The following is a 19,555-nucleotide window of genomic DNA, read 5'->3' on the forward strand; positions in this document are numbered from 1 at the left end:
ACTTATAGAACTTTGCCTTTTGAGGTGATGTGTTGCATTTGATAGCGGACACAGGAACGCCCAAAGAATTCACTTACGGGGCTAAAATGTACGTACTTTGTAGTGTTTCCCTCGTAGAATGAAAACGGTACCTCTCATTTGGGGGTCGATGATGCTATTTGCTGAAAACATTTTAAATTTTATTTATTTTAATTTTTTGAGACAGAGTCTTGCTCTGTTGCCCAGGCTGGAGTGCAGTGGCACGATCTCGGCTCACTGCAAACTCCACCTCCCAGCTTCACGCCATTCTCCTGCCTCAGCCTCCCGAGTAGCTGGGACTACAGGTGTCCGCTATCACACCTGGCTAATTTTTTTTATTTTTGGTAGAGACGGAGGTTTCACCATGTTAGCCAGAATGGTCTCGATCGCCTGACCTTGTGATCCACCTGCCTGGTCCTCCCAAAGTGCTGGGATTGCAAGCGTGAGCCGCCGCACCCGGCCGAAAACATGTTTCTTTACTACCTCAGTCCTCAGTTGGGTAGTCTGTTCTTTGTAGGACATTCAGGGAGCGGGGACATCTTGAGTCTTGAAAGGCGCGCTCTGTGAGATTGGGAATCTTCCGGCTGCTTATTTAGGGAATCCTGCCGGTTGTCATTTACTGGAGAGCGCAGTTTCCTGGCTGCCCTGGTCTTTGAGGGGAGGGAGACTGAGGGGTCATTTTCCCACCTGGACCAAAGTGTTTATTAAACCTGGCTTATGTATCATTTGGATCTTTTTATGAAGGAAAAGCCACATCTGTGACTTTCAGATGAGTGGAAGTCATGTTAAAAAAAATACATACATATATATATGTATATATATATATATATATATATATATATATGCTACTATGGAGAAGTTTTGTCCTTGTGACCTGTGAATACAGTCACAGGAGAGCAGAATGTTCACAGTGTGGGTGCTTACAGTGTACATGCAGAGTCACATTCTTCACTAGTATTACGTTAAAAAGTGACAAATAAGAGAAAAATATTTTGCTCATTACAACCTCGGTAAGAAGCTGGCAGCACTCTTGTTTTTGGAGGAGTGTGAAGGGAATATTGAGAAAGTGTCGTCAACATTAGACTCGCCCACTCTGCAAATCCTGTGCCAGCTGGAGTGAGGACCCTGTGATGGAAAGATGCACCCCTCTTCCCGGAAGGAGTTGAATCTTTGTAGCGCTCAGGACGCATGGTTCATCTCTATATAAAGGCAGAGTGTGGAAACGCCGTCGAGGCTGAGAAGCGATGTGGTTAGCAAGTATGAGTGAGACGTTTGGGGCTTGTTAGCACCTGGCGTGTGTGCAGCAAGCTTTGCTATCTGCACATGTGTGATCCTTAGAACACTGGCGTCTGGAGCCGTGGGGGCTGTCGAGGGCCCCAGCTCCTGGCGGGCTGAGGAGTTACCTGTTACCACCAGGATAACCGTGATTTTGAAGGCTGTCACTCAATCCCAAGTCCTGGAAGGGGCTCCTTTCAGAGAGGAAAACACCCCTAGAGCCTCGGGCAGAATTCAGTGATTTTTCTTATAATGTTGCTTAGATTTCGCAAACATGAAACCAAGAACATATTTCAGAATGCTTATGGTTCTTTTGTAACCATGGAAACAAAGTAATTTGCAGTCGATGGACAGTTTGCGGAAACTGAACTGCCTACATCATGAGCACGGCACTCTCCCTATCGCCCTGGGCCTTGCTCCAGTTTGCTGGGGAGGCTTTGCAGGGCCTCTTGGCTGGGATACCTCTCTCATGTCCCATGTTGCTACCCCTGGTCACAGCCATACTGCTGGGCACCTGCGCTGTGAGGACACTGAGTGGACACGGAGCCGCGGGGCAACAGTTGGTCAGGAGGTGGCATCCACATGGTCCGAAACAGGTTTCTGTTCATTAAGAACGATCATTGCAATAAAAACAGAGTGAAAGAAAACTCTACTGACCTGAGAACGTGTCAGCTGAGTTGCATAGGGAAGTGCAGTGAGGAAGGTGAGGGCTGAAAGGAAATGAGGGAGGGAGAGGAAAGGAGAGAAGGGAAGCGAAAGGGTGAGGGCGGATGGGAGTGAAGAGGGAGATGGAGGAGGAAGAAGAGAGAGGGTGGTGGGCAGGAGCCTGGGAAATGTGTCCCAGAGCCGGTTCCTGACCGTCGTGGGTGCGTCAGAGCTGATCTTCCAGGAGAGGTGGCCTGGGAGGGCTGACCGTTAGGAAGTGAGAGCCGGGGGGAGCTGATTTTTTGGCCCTCAGCGGGACTGTTGTTGACCTGAGATACAGTCGATAGTTTTCCTGAAGAGATCGTCTGCACAGCCACCGTTTGCTGCCAGGTTGGAGAGAGAAGTGCTCCTCCTCATGGGTTCTTTCTAGTTTGTGGATTTTTCCCAGTTTACCTGAGCAGCCTGTCAGTGGAAATGTCGGGGATTACTAACATGTCTCCATTCTACAGAGTAGTCGACCAGCTTCCGATCCTGTAGTTGTTGGGGGCACCATTCCGGTCCTGTCAGTGCCGGCCCAGCGTGGAAGCCGCAGCCCGAGGCGCTGGGAAACCTGCGGGGCTGTCGCTGCCAGGGTTCTGATGAGAGTCGAGCGCTGGAAGAAAGATGTCCTTAGGGCAGAGCCTGGCGAGGAGGGGGTGCTGCTGTTGTAGCAGTACATGGAATTTCAAATGACAAATGAAACAAGCTTTTAATTATGACCAGAGCCCTATGCTCTGCGTTTCTTCAAATGGAAATGTGCTGAAATGAATTTGCTCTTAATCGGTTGCCTCATGCAAGATGCAAGATGGAGGGCTGGGAGCAAAGTAGAATGTGGACTTCTCTACAGAGCTTCCTCCTCTCAGACTATAATCAGTTGGATGGTGCTACACAGGAATATGTGAGAATTCGTGTGAGAAAGGTGATGGGTGCAGACCTGTGTGACCGGCAGGTGTTGGGGGGAGGTTTGAGAGAAGCTTTTGGCTGAAGTGGTGTCAGGTGCAGGTGCTGAAGTGTGATGTCTGTCTGGATGGAAGAGCATATGACTCTGGGCTGCGGGAAACAGATAAAGGAGGAGGTGGGCAGACGTGAGTCGTGTCTTAGGAATGGTAGCAATTCAGACAGACCCAGGATCAGGCTCCCACGGGGAGAGAAGTGGATATCAGGTCCCAGGGAGCGTGGGGCGGGGGTCATGCCCAGGCCTCTGCGGGTCTTGCTCTTGTGCCAGCAGGGCCCTGTGCTTGCCCTCCTTAAAACTTTCGTGATCCATAAAACGGGCACGACAAAATCCACCTTGTGACACTGAAGCTTAAATGAGATGATGTACATGGTGTCTTCCTTCCCTTCCTGACACATCCTAGACTCACAGCTATGGTAGCAGCGACAGACTGGACGGAATGCTGGAGCCGCTTTGCGCCTGCTGAAGCCACATGGATTTGTGCAGTGCTGGCGACTGTCTCTGAAAGCCTTTGGTCATGGCAGTGGCAGCCTCGAGTGGCTCTTGGCATACTTGAGTCTTGGAGTGCAAGGTTGACTGGAGCTCCGGGGCCATTGATACTATCCAGGGGTGAGCTGATGAGGCCCTAAAACATGGGGGGAAGGCCGAGAGGACTTGGCTGCCAGAAGCATTGTAGATTTCTGGCTTCGAGAACTTGCTGACTTATGGACATAGGAAGGTAAACCCAGATGGCTCCAAAATTGTAAGTCCAGAAGAAAGGTGGGAGGGTACAATTGCTGACTAGGTCATGGTTGCCCTGTCCCTTTGTTTCTGGTCATCGTTTCTCCTCCCTCTCCCTGTCTTTGTGGGCTGGAGGGCCTGAGCCTGCACAGCGGTCTATTTCATGATGACGATGGCCGATTATTACCCTGCAGTAAGAAGTCTCTCCATTTTATTTGGCAGCAGTAGTTAAATAAATTTAAGGAGTGATAGTGTAGTAGTATTTGGTTTCTTTGTGCTTTTTTTTTTTAGTGTCATTTAACTGAATGTTATTTCCAATTTCACTGATCACTTTGAGAGGCCAAAACATGCTTTGATTTGTTATTTTGTGTTTGAGCTAGTTTATTGCCTCACAGGAATGCCAATTATTCTGTTGTCACACATCATTAAGTATCTCAAATTGTGTTACTATAATACTTAGCTGAATTACCTCCCTTATTTTGGCTTTTAAAAATCTAAAATCTGTGTGAAACACAGGATGGTGCATCTCCATTGAGGGTTGTTGAGAAGTGTGACTTTTGCTGGCATGCTTGAGAATCAGTGACATTATTTTATAGAAACACTTTGTAACTGACACCAAAGCTAGAAGCTCCTGTAAAGGGCAGAGTAGGCAACGTGTTATGCTTTGAGGGCCACAGAAGTCTCTGCATATATTTCTTTTGTGAAAACTTCAAAGTGTAAATATCACTTCTGGTTCCCTGGCCAAGGCTCGGTCGGGGATCATGGTTTGCAGACCCTTGAGAGCAGCTTAGCTGAAAGCTGGTCTCCCATGCAGTGAGCAGGAGCCCACCTCATTGCTTCAGCCAGAAAGATGCTGCCCTCATGCTGGAATTTACTTCAAACAAACTTGAAAGCTCTGGCACCACTGCTCATTTCCATACTGGTGCAGGCTATGTAAAATACGGAGGATGCCTTGGCGTTTTGATATTGTTACTCCTCTTGAACGGCTCTGAGATGGCTCATCGCGAGTTAGACATTTGCAGAAATGATCAAGCAGAGCTGCAGCCATCTTGCAGATCAAGTGAAGTTTTTTCTGAAAGCTTGTTACAGGCTTAAATTTCTGATCCCATTCCATCCACTGATCTTGTATGATTGGTTTCTTTTTGCACCCATTTGGGTCTGTGAAGCGTCTCCCCACCGTGGTAGAACTTTAGCTCTGATTTCATGCATGAGTCGGTATCCTCACTCCTCTTCTGTGAGAAGAAAGCGCTGTAGCTCCTGCGTGGTTTCCGGCCCCTCCCTGCACGCGGATGGATTGGGAGGTATTTGTGGTGTGTGAACTTGCTACCCCCAGAGGCTCCTTGTTCACTCCCCTGGACCAGACTCTTCCCTACCCCCATGGACTGCACTCCTCCCTCCTGGGGGCGTGGTAGTTTCTGCTGTGCTTGTGCCAGCACGATAAGGCTGAGTGGCAGCTCCAGGGCTATGGCTGCTCACACAGCTGTGGCGTTAGTGCCGAGAACTGTGGGGATGCAGCTGTCCTTGCTGTGATGCTTCGAGTGTCACAGTCGGTATGGGAAACTGGGTGGGATGTGGACGTCCCAGGAAGGGACAGGAGCCTCCCCTCAGCCTCTGTCAAACACTTCTCAGCCAGGCATGGTGGCTCATGCCTGTAATCTCAGCGCTTTGGGAGGCCGGGGTGGGTGGATCACCTGAGGTCAGGAGTTGTGGAGACCAGCTTGACCAATGTGGTAATTTTTGACGCATTAAGGATTAAGGAAAATGACTCTCACTCGTTTGCCTTGCTTTTCAATTGACGATTGGTGTAGCCCAGTAGTCTGAACTTGTTAAGCAACCATTCTTACTGAAAGACTAATGTTTAAAAGTCTCTTCCTCTGGACACGTCTTTGGCTGCTGTAATCAAATGCAATGTAATCAGCACTGGTTAATGGCTTTCCTTGCTTGGCTAACAAATGCTCCTCAGAAACTTTGGTTTCTTGTTATTTTCATTTATAATTATGTTTTAAGCCTTCTAATTTTTCTAGCTTTCCTGTGAGTTGAGAATAATTGTGATGGGTGCTTAGTTTCGGATGTTGATGTACACTTTATGCCCAGCTACTATGCCATTGTGTGAACACTGGTTTGTCACTTTCTCATGAAGACTGATTTCACCTAGTTTGGTAAATTCTATTAATTTTAAGGAAGGGGGTGGAATGCAACTGCTGTTAGGAGGCTTTCTTAAGGATCGGGGAAATGTTGCCATGATTATTACCATTACAGAAGGAACATAAAAATACGTGCTGCCTTCAGTCATGATGAATATGTAAGTCCGCGTCTGTGACTGCAGAAAACGGCAGCCCCAAATCTTAAAATCATGTGGGTGCACCAAGCCCATCTGCAGGGCACTGTGGAGCAGCCTGCATTAGCCGAAGTTAGCCCACAAGCCCTGAGGGATGGTGTCTGAGTTATGATAAGGCTCTGACTTGGGATTTAACAGATCTCCAAATACTGTGATATTCTAAACAAAGACACGATACTGCCCAGGGAGCCCAGTGGGCACCTGTAGGCAATGTAGGTGAGAAAAGGTTCCAAAGAAGATTCCTGCAGCTCAGCTAGGAGGATTCTGTAAGGCGGTAGACACATCAATGTTCACATGGGAGTGTTGAGCTATATTCATTCCTTTTAAGCAGCCAGGCTTGTGTGTGTCTTTAGGGGCACTCACATAGCGCCCCTTCCACCCTCACTGCTGGTTGTGCCTGTTTGATGTTGCGGATTTCTGTGTTAAGCGTGTCCACTCTACAAATATATCTCTGTCTCCAGAATATTTTAGAGTAGACCATTTATTGTTTAAACGCTTGTTTTTAGTGAGGAAGAAATCTTTAAAACGGGCCATACAGACCCTGCTATAAATGTTGAACAATGGAATGTGTAATGTTTAACACATAGTGTTTAAAGTAGAAGACAGTTTAATTTAGAAATCCTGTTGGAATGCCAACTTAAATTACCACCATCCGTACGCATATGGAAAACAATGAGAGTGAATGTGCAGAAATGGAATTTTGTCTATTTTGTCGAGATTCTGTAATGTATCAGGTACAAGCCTCACTTCATGATTTAAATGCATGAAGCTGAAATTACAAAACTTGACAAAAACATGCCTTTGAATAGTGAGCCTTTATCCTCCTTGAAATAGTGATTCATTCACTAAAAGGTCCACCTGCAACTTGGTCAAACACATTTGTTGCATTAGTTCTCAAGTGAGCTCAGTTTTCCAGACAGGCAGATTATTACTGTTTAAAGTTTGTCCTGATGATGTTGGTGAACAGGGAAAATTCTATGATGTGGATCCTCTGTATGTGTTACACAGCAGACGCGGCCTGCCCAACCCTCTGCTTGTAACTGGGAAGCTTGACTGTCGGGATCATTGTAGAGAACCTTGAGGAAAGCAAAACAAAAAGCCTCTGGAGTAGCAAAAGATGTAGCTGATTTCATGCAGTAAAACTTACACATTTTTCTTTAAAATGCATCCTTCGGAACCTCAGTTTGCTGATTATTTTAGAATCCCTGTAGTCTGCTGACAGCAGTCGTGGGAACAGATGCATGGCCCGGCTGGTGCAGGGGGTCTCAGAGCGGAGCCACACTGCTGACACCGAAGGAGGGGCTGGAGCCATCATGCTTGTGACTCGTGCAGATGGCCTTGGCTGACCTCCAGAAAAGGAAACGTCAGTATCCAAGGAGGAAAAAGTGTATTAATTTCATGAGTGTTTGCCTTCGCAATGGCTACAACCCTGAGTTTGTGGCACCTGCTATCTCTGGAATGAGGAGTCTTCCCTTCCTGGCAGACAAGCTCTAGATGGGAACAGGAGCTGTGATTGCTGGATTGAAGAGGTTTCCTTCTTGGGGAGGTGGCCTTCGAGCCTGACATGAAGGAAGCTGTGACTGGCGGGAAAGGGCCTTGGAGACAGTGTATTTACCAGGAGGGTCAGTGACTGAGAACCATCCTGTTCCGAGTGTTGCCAGTCTGGTTCTAGAGTAAACTTGGGGAGAAACAGCCAAAAGCCTCGAGGAATATTCTGTGATGTTGATCACGTTTGGTAGATTTGTTGCTGAGACTCTGAAATGAGAAGCCTGGGAGGTCCAGGTCTATCAGGCCGTGGGACGTGGGGGAGCTGCTGCTTCAGGGGTTGGAGTCCCCGTGCCAGAGGCTCTGTCCCGTAGAGACTTTTGCACAGTTGATTGTGAGTTCCCCAGATGAATACCCATGAAAGACACCATGTCAGTAAAGAGTCAAACACTGGGAAGCATTTGGAGATTTATTCTGAGCCAAATGAGTTACCATGGCCCTTGATACTACCCTCAGGAGATCCTAAGAACGTATTCCCGAGGTGGTCAGAGCCCAGCCTGGTTTTATAGCTTTTAGGGAGACATGAGACAATCGAGCAAATAAATGTAAGATGTACATGGGTTTGGTCTGGAAAGGTGGGACAACTGGAAGCAGGGGTGTCCAGGTCATAGGTAGATTCGAAAATTTCCTGATTGACAGTTGGTTAAGAGAGTTGTCAGATAAGGGATTGTGGAGACCAAGGCTTTGTCATGTGGAGGAAATCCTCCAGGTAGCTTTGGAGAGAATAGATTGTAAATGTTTCCCATCAGACTAAGCGTCTAAGTTCTGTCTAATTCCAGAAGGGAGGTGGGGTGATGAGGCAAGTCCGACCCCCCAGCGATCATGGCCTGGACTAGTTTTTCAGATTAGCTTTGGTATGCCCTTGTCAAAAGCAGGGGCTGTTCAGATGGCAAAAGTGGCTTTGAATTCTCATGTTTTTACAACCAGAAAGTGATTGTGTTTTTTTCTGTGGATGACAGCCAGTGTGGTAATTAATATTTTATTAGCAGATTAATTTGGAAGTCAATGTATTTTCAAGTATGTTAATTATTAAATCATCAAGAAACACAGAAGGGCTTACTTTGAAACCAGCCTGAGAGTCAAGAGGCTCATCAAAGAAAACGATGGACTTGGGAGAACTGATTCACGTGTTTACTGCACCAAGTTTCAGGCATTATGAGAAGTCTGTGCTGGTACATTGTGACTTAAGAACTTAAAATTGATGGACTCTTAAGAGTGAGGCTTTTTTTTTCTTTCTTTTTTTTAAACGGTCAGCGTTTCTGTCTCCTGTGTTTTGTCTTCCAGCTGCGGAGCACTTTAGGTTTGTGTTCACGTGGCTTTGTTCCCTGAACCACCCGCTTTGCGGCTCCTCTGTCCTGCCCGCCTTGATCGCGTCTTCCCCGCCCCGTGGGTTTTATCCTGAGGACTGTTCTCTGCTGCGTGGAGTGGAGGATCAGTGGACACTGGCTTTACCGACTCATTTTCTATGTAGCTCCCAGTTTCTCAAAATCATAATTTTCTTGGATTCCCTGTGAAACTGGGAGTCAGGCCTTGGGCACAGTGCTGGGTGGCCTTGGGTGCAGTACTGGGGCAGGAGGGAGAGATGAGAATAGAAAGCAGGGGTTTGTCAGGGGAAGGAACCCTTTGCCACATTCCTGTGTCTGTTTTAGGTTAAAGATGAATGGCCGGGTGGTGGATGTCTCACCTGCTGTGGCTGGACCTCGCTGTGTTGAACCCTGAGCAGGGGCCCCAGCAAATGCCTCCTGCCGGGCCGGGGCCACAGGGCCGGGCTGCTGCCTCTGGGGTGGGTTGCGAGGGCTCCGTGCCAAGTTGCAAGGGTCTGCACTGCTCCTGCGTGACCTGAGGGGCATGGGGGAAGCTGGTCTGTGCTCCTTACCTGGGAGAAGTTGAGCTCACGTGGGCCAGAGCCTCTGGGGAGGTATTAAGGCAGAGGCCTGGAATTCCTGCTTTCCCCAGACAGCAAGAAAGCTCAGTGTTGCACCAGCTCTGAGATGCCCTCAGCAGCCATATATAGTTGACTTGAACATGAGGGAAGGTGCCAATTAAGCCGGCTCTGTGGAGAGCTTTGAGGAGTCCAGGCCCTGGGCCCCGGGCCCCGGGCTTTTTAATATGTTCCTTCCTGAACAAAAAACAACAAAAGATCCCTGTGGCTGATGCCGACTGCGTGGGGTAGGACATGCCGAGCTTGCGTGGGGCTTGCCCCTGAGTTTCCTTGGTGCTCCTCCCAGCCCCCACGGACACCAGCCTTTCCAGGCCGAGGCTTGTCCTGTTTAGACCCTCGTTGGTGGGGTCTGTGGTCCTGGATCGAGGGCCCAAGCACTTCTTTCATGATTATAAATGATTCACCAGAGACGCACGGCTGCGCCCAAACATCTCACGAGCATGAGATACAGCCAGTGTCGCTGCCGTAGGCTCATAATTCCAGTGGAAAGAAGAAATTTTACTTTTAATGTGCTCGTGTGACTCAGATGCAAATATTTAATTCCCGTTCAACTTTCAAGACCTTGAGAACCTCTGAGATTCCTTGAAAGCTGTTCCTTTGCCCCACGACTAACTCTCCTGTGGAAGGAGGCTGGGGTAGTCCTCGGGGTCTGGAGTCCTGCTGCGTTCTCCAGGATTCCTTAGGTTTCATCATTAGTCCCAGCTCTTCAGCAGGTGGAGCTGATTGACTCTGACATTTCCCTTATATTGTTCTTGTGTTGCGTCAATTAACTTAGAATAATCAGTATTTACCAGAAATAATTGGCGAGATGGGAATTATTGGTGATTCCCTGACATAGGCAGCCTGTATAGATAAGCGTGTTACACGGTGTCTGATTTCTGAGATGTTGGTCCAAACCTTCTCAGCAACATACTTTCAAGGGTAGATTCCTGTGCAGGAGCAGCTGCTTTTCCCCGAGACGCGGTGGCGGCCCCTGCACTGGCATGGCAGGGTGGGCATGTGACTGGGCAGGGCTGGACCTGCTCCTGTCCGCCCCTGCGCTGGGTGCCTACCTCCGCACCACATGTGTGTCGAGGGTGCCTGCCTTTGTTCCCCCAGCTCGAACTCATAGAATTGTATACCTTCCTTGACACATTCCTGCACAGAGATGGTTAGATCAGGGGGCTGAATCTCAATGTGACATGCATGTAGGTAAATTATTGACGTGAATGACTTGGGTATTCCACGTTCAGGGTCAGGAGGCGCGAGGTGGGTTTGGAGACAGCTGCCTGGCCTCAGGAAGTTTCTCTCAGAGCCTGTTTCTTTCTCTAGCAGAGTAAATGATGCCTTCCTCACGGGGCTTGACACACGCTCAGTACTCAGATGCTGTCTGGTCTTTATTATAGTTAGTATTTGGGGAACAGCGTGGCTGGTAAGAAAATGCGTTATCTTTACAATTTATAGAATGTCACACAAGGCAAGCGTGAAACCGGGACTCTACCCTAATCTGAAGATGCTGGTGCTTATTCTTCTCCTGAAGCATTTTGTTGTCATTCTGGCGTGTGTCAGCCAAGTCATATGACAGCACCGCATGCGTGATGCCAGCTCAGTTACCTTGGAACGGGGAGTCTGAGGCTGCCAGGGAGCATCCCTCCTGCTTCCAGCCTTTGGCGCTTTCTCTCTCTCCTTCCCGCTGTCCCTCCCTATCCCCCACTCCTCCTTACCACTCCTGCTCCCCTCCCTACCCCCCTCACTTACTCTACAACAGACACCCAGACTTTGACAAATCCCAGCTGGGCCTATTTATCACTCAGTTGGGAAACCAGAGGGAAAGGGGCCCAGTTACTACAAAAATAGAGAATTGAAATAGAATGTGAGCTACTTTTGCGTATTTTTTATTTTAATCTGAATATAAAAGGCAAGTATCGACACAAAATGGGTGCTAACTGCGCCGCACTGCTCCAAGTCTGCCTTGTCGGTGCTCCGTGGGTTCCCACACCCTGGCCTCCTCTATGAGCGTCTGGACACGCCGTGGCTGCGAAAAGAGCATTCAGTTATGGTCCTTTGAATGTTGCAGGGTCATGTTTAATAAAAATCTTCACGTTTACCCACAGCCAAGTCTTGATTTAATAACAGGTACTGCAGGTCTCTGGGTGGGCCTGAGCCTCTGTTTTAGAAGCAGCCACACCATCCAAGGGTCAGGTCCGTGTGGGCTGGCAGGCGGCCTGGTCCTTGGAGCACAGGGTGGACCTGACCCAGTCCTGGCAGTGGGGGGCCTTGCAGTTCTAGGATGTAGTGATGCAACCTGTGGCATAAATAAAAAGCCTCATGTGCCCCCATGAGAAGCTGGGGCTTCCCCTCAGTACTGTGGTGTGCTGTTTGTGATCGTGCAGGTGTAAAAGGGTGAGGGAGATGTCTAAAAACTAGGCTCCCAAAGACAGCCTTCATGTCTGGTGGTTTCATGTGTGTATGTACACCTGTTTGACGAGTGTACACCTTCACGCGTGCACCTGTTTCACGCATGTACACCTGTTTGTGCATGTGCCTGTTTCGCACTTGTGCCTGTTTCGCGTGTGTATGTGCCTGGGCATTCACCTTGTATCGCGTCATACGTTGTATTTTATAGATTGTTTTTTTTCAGTTTGTATCGTGAGCTTGTAACGACTTTGTGAAGAAAAGAGGGGATCCTGGCAGCCTTTGGCTCTGAGAAACGTGATGTCACGGGAACAGATGAGACAGCCTGAGTGAGGCCAGCAGAGGCCATCGTGGCCTGGGAGTCCGTGCACATCCACTGTCTGTCACTGTGTGACAAGTGACCCCAAAACCTTGGGGCTTAAGGCAAAGTACACGTACGACTGTACAGCTTCTTCAGGTTGCAAATTCAGGGCAGCCTTGCTGAGCGGCTCTGGCCCAGTCCCCCAGGTCACTGATGTTGTCCAGGGCTGCAGCCATCTGTAGGCTCAGCTGGGCTGGAGGTTCTGTGCCAGGATGCTGTGCTGACGTGTCTGTGGGCAGAGACCTGGTCCTCCACACCTGGCCACTCCCCGGGGCTGCCAAGTGCATTCCTGCCCAGGGCCGCTCCTTTCCCCAGAGACGTAGCAGTGCTGGTCTTATGCCCAGCGTCAAGGTGGCCGGGTCAGGAGCAAAGACTTGTTTCCCCTACTCAGCGGCTACTCCTGCAGGGCTGGGCGACAGTGGAGGTCGCGCAGGAAGGTGTTCGCTGAAGACCGTGCTCTGTGACTTGACGGGTGTTCCTCCCAGGAGGGTGAAATGGAGACTGGACGCTGGGAGCGGCATCCTGCGTGACCCCATGTGTAGTGGGCTCACAGCAGAGCTAAGTCCTTCCTTTACAGATACTTTTCAGAGTTTGCCCGCCTTTAGATTCTCTGATTAACGTATCTGAGGAGGGTCCCAGGAGTCTGCCACCTGCCAGGCCAAGGAGGTTCCCTACATGTGGCTGGTCACCTGACACCCTGAGAAACGTGACTCAAGAGGATCACCCGAGTTTCCTAAATGAGTCACCTGCGTTCTCTTCCCTTTGCTTTCATGCCTCCCCCAGGGTGGGTCAGTCCTGTCAGCCGCAGCGATACCTGCATGCTGGGGTTCCAAGGAGATTGGGGGTGTGTGTGGTCCCCCAGGGAGATTCGGTGACTGAGGATGCTGTCATAGCAGCCAACATGTCCCTATCGTTTTCAGTTTGAATGAAGTTCAGTTACTAGGTTTTCTGAGGCACAATGATGTCCTTGTGAAAAATTGGTGATCAGGGAAGCAAGCAAGTGTGGGAAAATGATCCTGCCCTTAAATCTAAAAAATGATGAAACCGCAAAGAGCCCTGAAGAGCCCATGAACCTCCTCATGGGGCAGTGAGGAGACCCCTCAGTAATGGCTTGAAAAAAAATGAGATCATACTGAAGAAAAGGTACACTAAATTTTGGGTCTCCTATGGGTAAAGAGATTGTGGTTTACTTTTTGGAGGCATGCATTTATATACTTATTTTTCTTTGCTGGATTTAGAATTAGTTGAAATAATTGTGTTTTTTTAATTAAAAAAATTGGGGTATACGAAGTCTAATCCCTTTGTGATATTTCTGTACTGTGAGACTCCACATACAAAAGTGAAGCCCAGACTGTCTGTCTCTAATGAACCAGAGAGAGGTGGTCATCTCCTGCAGGCCGGTCTGGTCTCCAGGCATCTGGCCATCCTCCCAGTCTTGGGCACACCTGCATCACTGGTGCTTCCTGCCAGACTGTGACTCTGCCCAGGTTTCAGGAGCACCCGGAACAGTTTTCCTAGGGGCTCCTGCTTTGTCCTGGCTCCTGGAAGCACAGGCTTTTGATGAAGGACTCTCCCCACTGCCAGGTAAATTGGTGATTGCCCCACAGTCTGTATTTCTTGCATGGGGCGCAGAGCGTCTGGGCTTGGTGTCCTGGCCCTGGAGCCAGCTCTAGGACTGCACAGCGGCCTTGCCTCTGCCCCTCATCTGGGAACAGGGCGGTGGGGAGGAGAAGGGAAGCAGAGTCTTGCCCCTTCTGCGTCTCGAGAACACGGGAACACATCGTCCCATTGCCTCGCACCATTCACAGCCCAAGCTTGAGTGAAGTATTATTTTATAACCTCCCCTGACAATGATGTATTTTATATAAGCAGCACATAAAGTCATAATTTAATACCCTATCGAGTAAGATTAAACAATAAGGAGCAGATAGCGCTGTAGAAAAGTTACTTTATCCGGGAAACATTTATCTACTGCAGGTGGATGTGAACCATGGCTTCCTCATCGGTGGCTCCTGACGAGCCTGTGAGATTCTGTCCTGTTCGCCACTGGTAGTTATAAGCTACACCTTTCCTTCTATGATGTTAGTTACAAGCTCTACCTTTCCTTCTGTGATGTTAGTTACAAGCTCTACCTTTCCTTCTATGATGTTTATTTCTTGCCTGTTCACCACTGTTACAGTTAAAAGCTATTCCTTTCCTTCTGCGATGTGTATTTCTTGCCTATTCACCATTGTTAGTTACAAGCTATACCTTTTCTTCTGTGCTGTATATTTCTTGAAGGCATGGACTAAATCCTAATTCCACAGTATTTGATGCACACACTCAAGAGATACTTGTTTGAATGAATGGATTAATGGAAAATAGAAGTGGTGACTTCACTTTTAATTCATTATGTCAAATTTTGTTTACACGGAAAATTTTATGGTCCTTTGGATAAACAGGGCCTCTGTGCAGGGTTGTTAGAGATTGTGAGAGTGCCTCAAATGGCTCTGTGGCTCTAGGCTCACAAAGGTCTTCAGGGACTTGGTGGCGGCACCTGTGTTGAAAACTGAGTTCTGCAAATCCATTCGAGTGTCCTGCCAGCACACAAAATCCTACTTCCCAGTTGATTTCTGCACAGAGGCTTCTCCTGAATGCCCCAGGTGAACATGGGTTTAGCCAGCACTGCTGGGCTTCCACAGCAAGCCAGGGTGCTGCAGGGATGAGAGAGAAAGAGGGGCAGGACCAGGATCTTCCTGAGACCCAGTCCCCATGTGAGGACGCTGCCTGGCCTGGCTCTTCTGGGGGAGGTCAGGGAAATGATGGCATGGAGGGACTGTTGGCACGAGCTGCTTGCTCAAACATAGATCCCAGTTGTGTGTGAGAGGCAAAATAGAAATTTATGTGGATATCATCAGTAACATAGCAAATATGGGCTTCTTCACTAGGGTGGCTGACCCTCTTGCTCATCTGCTGAGCAAAGGCCAGGCCCAGCCTTCTGGGCCCCCATAGTGAGCTTTTCCCAAGCTCTGTCCACTCCGTGGAGATGGCCGGAGCCAGGGCAGACATGGGGTGTTTGCCACTTTTTTTTTTCTTTTTTGACATGGAGTCTTGCTCTGTTGCCCAGGCTGGAGTACAGTGGTGTGATCTGGGCTCAGTGCAAGCTCCGCCTCCCAGGTCACGCCATTCTCCTGCCTCACTGTCTTGAGTAGCTGGGACCCACAGGTGTCTGCCACCACACCAGGCTAGGTTTTTGCGTTTTTAGTAGAGACGAGGCTTCACCGTGTTAGCCAGGATGGTCTCAATCTCCTGACTTCGTGATCCACCTGCCTCGGCCTGCCAAAGTGCTGGGATTACAGGCATGAGCCACTGCACCCAAATATTTGTCAGTTTTTGAAAGCTACATTTAAAGAATGAAATAGACCAAACAGAATTACTTCCTTTTGAATGTTTAATACTTAATCTACCAGAACACTTAAATACAGTTAATGTATTCAAATAATAAGAAAGAACTTTCCCTCCGCTTCCAAAGCAAAAGTATAAACAATCTTTTACTTGGCAGGGATTTCACTATGTTTCTGAAAAGCCAGGAAGCACTTTTCCTGGAATAGACCCATCTCTTCCTCTGCATAGACCCTATGAACATTTTAGCTACATTTCTGCTGTATCTTGATATGATAGATTATAGAAAATTCCTTGCTACTGGAACTTCACGATGCTTTCCTTTGAAACATCAAATAGAAAGTACGGATAGTAAATCTCAGATGAGATGCCATTCTCGGTCTTGGTAGAGCTGCCACCAACAGCCTCTGCCAATTACAACAGAGTGTGTCTCCCCAGCAACTAGGCTTAGATTGCAGACCGAGCCAGGATCACCCAGGATTCAGTGCAACATCTTCCAAAGCTGTAGCCACTGCTCTTGGAGGAGACTTGAGAAGCCCTCCCTTTGATGCCTGTGCATGGCTGTTCTCAGATCACAGCAGCTGCAGCAGCATCTCGGAAGATGCCGGCAGGGGTGTCCTGGGTACTGACACCACGGCAGGCGCCTGCAGTGTCTGAATGAAATGGGCCGTGACACTGAGCAGCCTAGAGGAGTCCACAGCCACGTTTCAAAGGTGCAGTGGCCCGAGGTGAACCCCAGAGCACTGAGGAGCCTGGAGTTGACCTGTCACAACTCCATTGAGAGAGCTGACTGAATTCCGTACCTGTGCGGGCAAAAGATGGCTATTTGCGCTTGGCCCCTTCCCAGGACAGGGCAAGGGAGGTTGTCTGTACAGCTAGTGGGAGCTTGACTCTGTGCACACTCGGGGCTGAGTCACGCTCCTTTCTGTGAGCCCAGGGAAGATAGACATGCCGAGCTTTCCTGGAAGAGGGCCCTGACGAGTGGAAGCTGAGCTTCAAGATGGTCGGCCTTGTGGTGTGCGTGGCGGGTTCGGAGTCGGTGTGTGCTGAGTGGGGGCCCGGCTGCTGCTGTCGCTATTGGGCTCAGCAGACGCTGCGGGGGACGTGGCTCCTGTGGTACTTGGTTTTCTCCTCATAGAGGTGGGTTTCCCTGCGGTGAAGGTGTTGGTTCTGTGACAGGCAGCCTGGCAGGAGGAAAGGTGCTCCTGGGGTTGTGCCCCGAGGCCCCCTTCCTCTTGAGGAGCAGGAAGGGGGTTTAGGACCCTGCTTCCAGCTGCGCTCCCTTGCTAGGTTCTTGGCCTCGGGGGCCAGGAGAAGCTGAGTGCAGGCCTGAAACCTGGACCCCTTCCACAGCCTCCGCGGCACTTGTGGTGGTATGCGGGACGTGGCCCTTGGAACTCCAAGCCCTACCCTGGCATGCCCGCCCGTTGGGGCGTCTCGGGCCCCTGCTGTGTGCTAGGCTCCGTGGTGGGGTGGGCGGTAGCAAGGGCTGTGGGGTAGAGGGGACACGGTACGCGGATGATGAGAAGCGTCAGGGAGGCAGTGAGAGCACAGCTGAGACCTGCAAGGAGGGGACTGGCTGTGGGTGTTGGGGCTCAGGGAGCTGCCTCTACCCAGAGCCACAGTGGCCAGTGAGGGCAGAGCAGGGGACCGAGGCCCAGGGAAGCCGTGTGTATGGTTCGCATCAGGTGTGCGGGTCTGCCGGGCTGTGCGGCCCTTCTCAGTCCTGGCTGGGCCTGGGGTCCCAGAGGGAACGGAGGGTCTTCGCATCTCCCTCCTCTTGCTTCCCTGCTGCTTCCTGGTCAAGGGATGCTTCTTTATCGCAACTCTGGCAGTTATTCTGCATATTAAGAGGAGTTTCACAAAATCATAGGGGGAGAGGTGGACTAGGGATTCATTTTTTTTTCTCCCCCTGATTTTACACGGAGGCTTCTACTATCCCTTAGTGTGGAGGCAGAGTGCAGATGCTCTACAGTTCTCTGTCCAGGAAGAGAAGAGCTGCTGGGAAGCCACAGAGCTGATCATTGCAATAGCTCTGACATTTTTAAGTGGGAGAATGCTGATGTCTATAATAATCAGAGTAAAACTTCAGTAGCTTCAACATAAAGATGTCGAGATGATCTTAGAGCCATTTCGTCCCTAGATCCTTCTACAGTGTGGAGTGTGACATCTCTACCAGCCTCTGGTCAGTGGCCACCTGTGGGTAACTGAATGCTTGAAGTGTAAATGAGAACTTCTAATTTTATTTAATTTTAGTCAAATTTAAATAGCTATATGGGCCAGGCACCGTGGCTCATGCGTGTGTTCCCAGCACTTTGGGAGGTCGAGGCGGGTGGATCATGTGAAGTCAGGTGTTCAAGACCAGCCTGGCCAACAAGGTGAAATCCCATCTGTACTTAAAAATATAAAAAATGAGTCGGGCGTGGGGACAGGCACCTTTAATCCCAGCTACTCAGGAGGCCGAGGCAGAAAAATCACTTGAACTCGAGAGGCAGAGGTTGCAGCAAGCCGAGATCGAGCCACTGCACTCCAGCCTGGGTGACAGAGGGAGACTCTGTCTTAAGAAAAAAAAAAGATTTTAAAAAACCCGGCCGGGCGCGGTGGCTCACGCCTGTAATCCCAGCACTTTGGGAGGCTGAGGCGGGCGGATCACAAGGTCAGGAGATCGAGACCACGGTGAAACCCCGTCTCTACTAAAAATACAAAAAATTAGCTGGGCGCGGTTGTGGGCGCCTGTAGTCCCAGCTACTCGGGAGGCTGAGGCAAGAGAATGGCGTGAACCCGGGAGGCGGAGCTTGCAGTGAGCCGAGATCGCGGCACTGCACTCCAGCCTGGGCAACAGAGCGAGACTCCGTCTCAAAAAAAAAAAAAAAAAAAAAAAACCCTACATGCCCCTAGTTGCTTCTGTAGGAGACGGCATGGTTCCCGAAGGTAGACTTTGTGTTGAGGACTCTGCAGCGTCAGGCTGGAGACAGTCTCCCTTCCTAGCAGCATGGGCTGCTGGGTTGCTCTTCTACCAGAAGGGACAGTGGCGTCTCTGGTAGGTATCTGTGGACTCAGATCTCTGTGGATTAGTGACTTGTGTTACTCACAGATACATAATTTTATGGGTAAATGAATACCTGGACTGGCTGCAACTTCAGGGCGAGATTTGGGAGTAGGGAGTGAAAAGTGACGACGGAACCCTGGGCTTGTCCTGCCGTCCCCAGGACCCGGTCGGGGCGCCTTCTTGTCTGAAGTCCCAGCACGTGGTCAAGGTACCCCTCCCCTCTGAACCCCCCAGGAAGTGATCGGGGCACCAATCCACTCTGAATCCCCCAGCACCTGGTCGGGGAGCCCCTCCCTTCTGAATCCCCCAGTACCTGGTTGGGGCGCCCCTCCCTTCTAAAGCCCCCAGACCCTCCTGGCCTGCGGTGCTGCTTCTCCAAATTCTGCCCTTGGCTGTTTTCTAGGAATCATCTGCACCCGAGTAGACTGCGTGTGTCCCTTCTTGTCGGATCTGGGGTGTCGGTGAAGCTCATTTATCTTGTCTTCCTCCTCATGTGCCATATCTCACCTGTTGTCTGTCTGAGTTTGAGTGCGTGTTGTGCGTTCTCAGGCTGTACTCGGTTCTTAGGTGACAAGAACGTCTTAGAGCAATGGACTGTCTGCTCCAAAGGACGCTGTGCATGAATCCAGACACAGTTTACTTGTGGGGTTTCAATTTCCTGGGTGTTGGAGGCAATTAGGGGGAAACAAGGTCTAAAAAAGCCCCTGGGGATGAGGAAGGCAATAATGAAAAAAATTACTCTATACACACTTAGCAGTTGATGTAATTTGTAGGTGAATTTTGCATTTTGGGAACTACTAAAGCTATTGTTGGTAGGGATTCCTTGATGAGCTTCTTGTTTTCTGTCAAGTAGAAAGTAAAGTGGATCGGTTTTGTCTTTAATTCTGACTGAC

The 19,555-nt window shown here is 49.6% G+C and overlaps 1 long non-coding RNA gene across 2 annotated transcripts in view; it reads left to right on the top strand.

Annotated features, from left to right (window-relative positions):
• Positions 1-19,555, top strand: part of LOC139361163 (uncharacterized) — a 121,305-nt gene that overhangs the window by 50,754 nt on the left and 50,996 nt on the right. The window lies entirely within an intron of this gene.

This window comes from Macaca nemestrina (assembly GCF_043159975.1).
Source record: "Macaca nemestrina isolate mMacNem1 chromosome 11 unlocalized genomic scaffold, mMacNem.hap1 SUPER_11_unloc_4, whole genome shotgun sequence".
NCBI classification, from domain to species: Eukaryota; Metazoa; Chordata; class Mammalia; order Primates; family Cercopithecidae; genus Macaca; species Macaca nemestrina.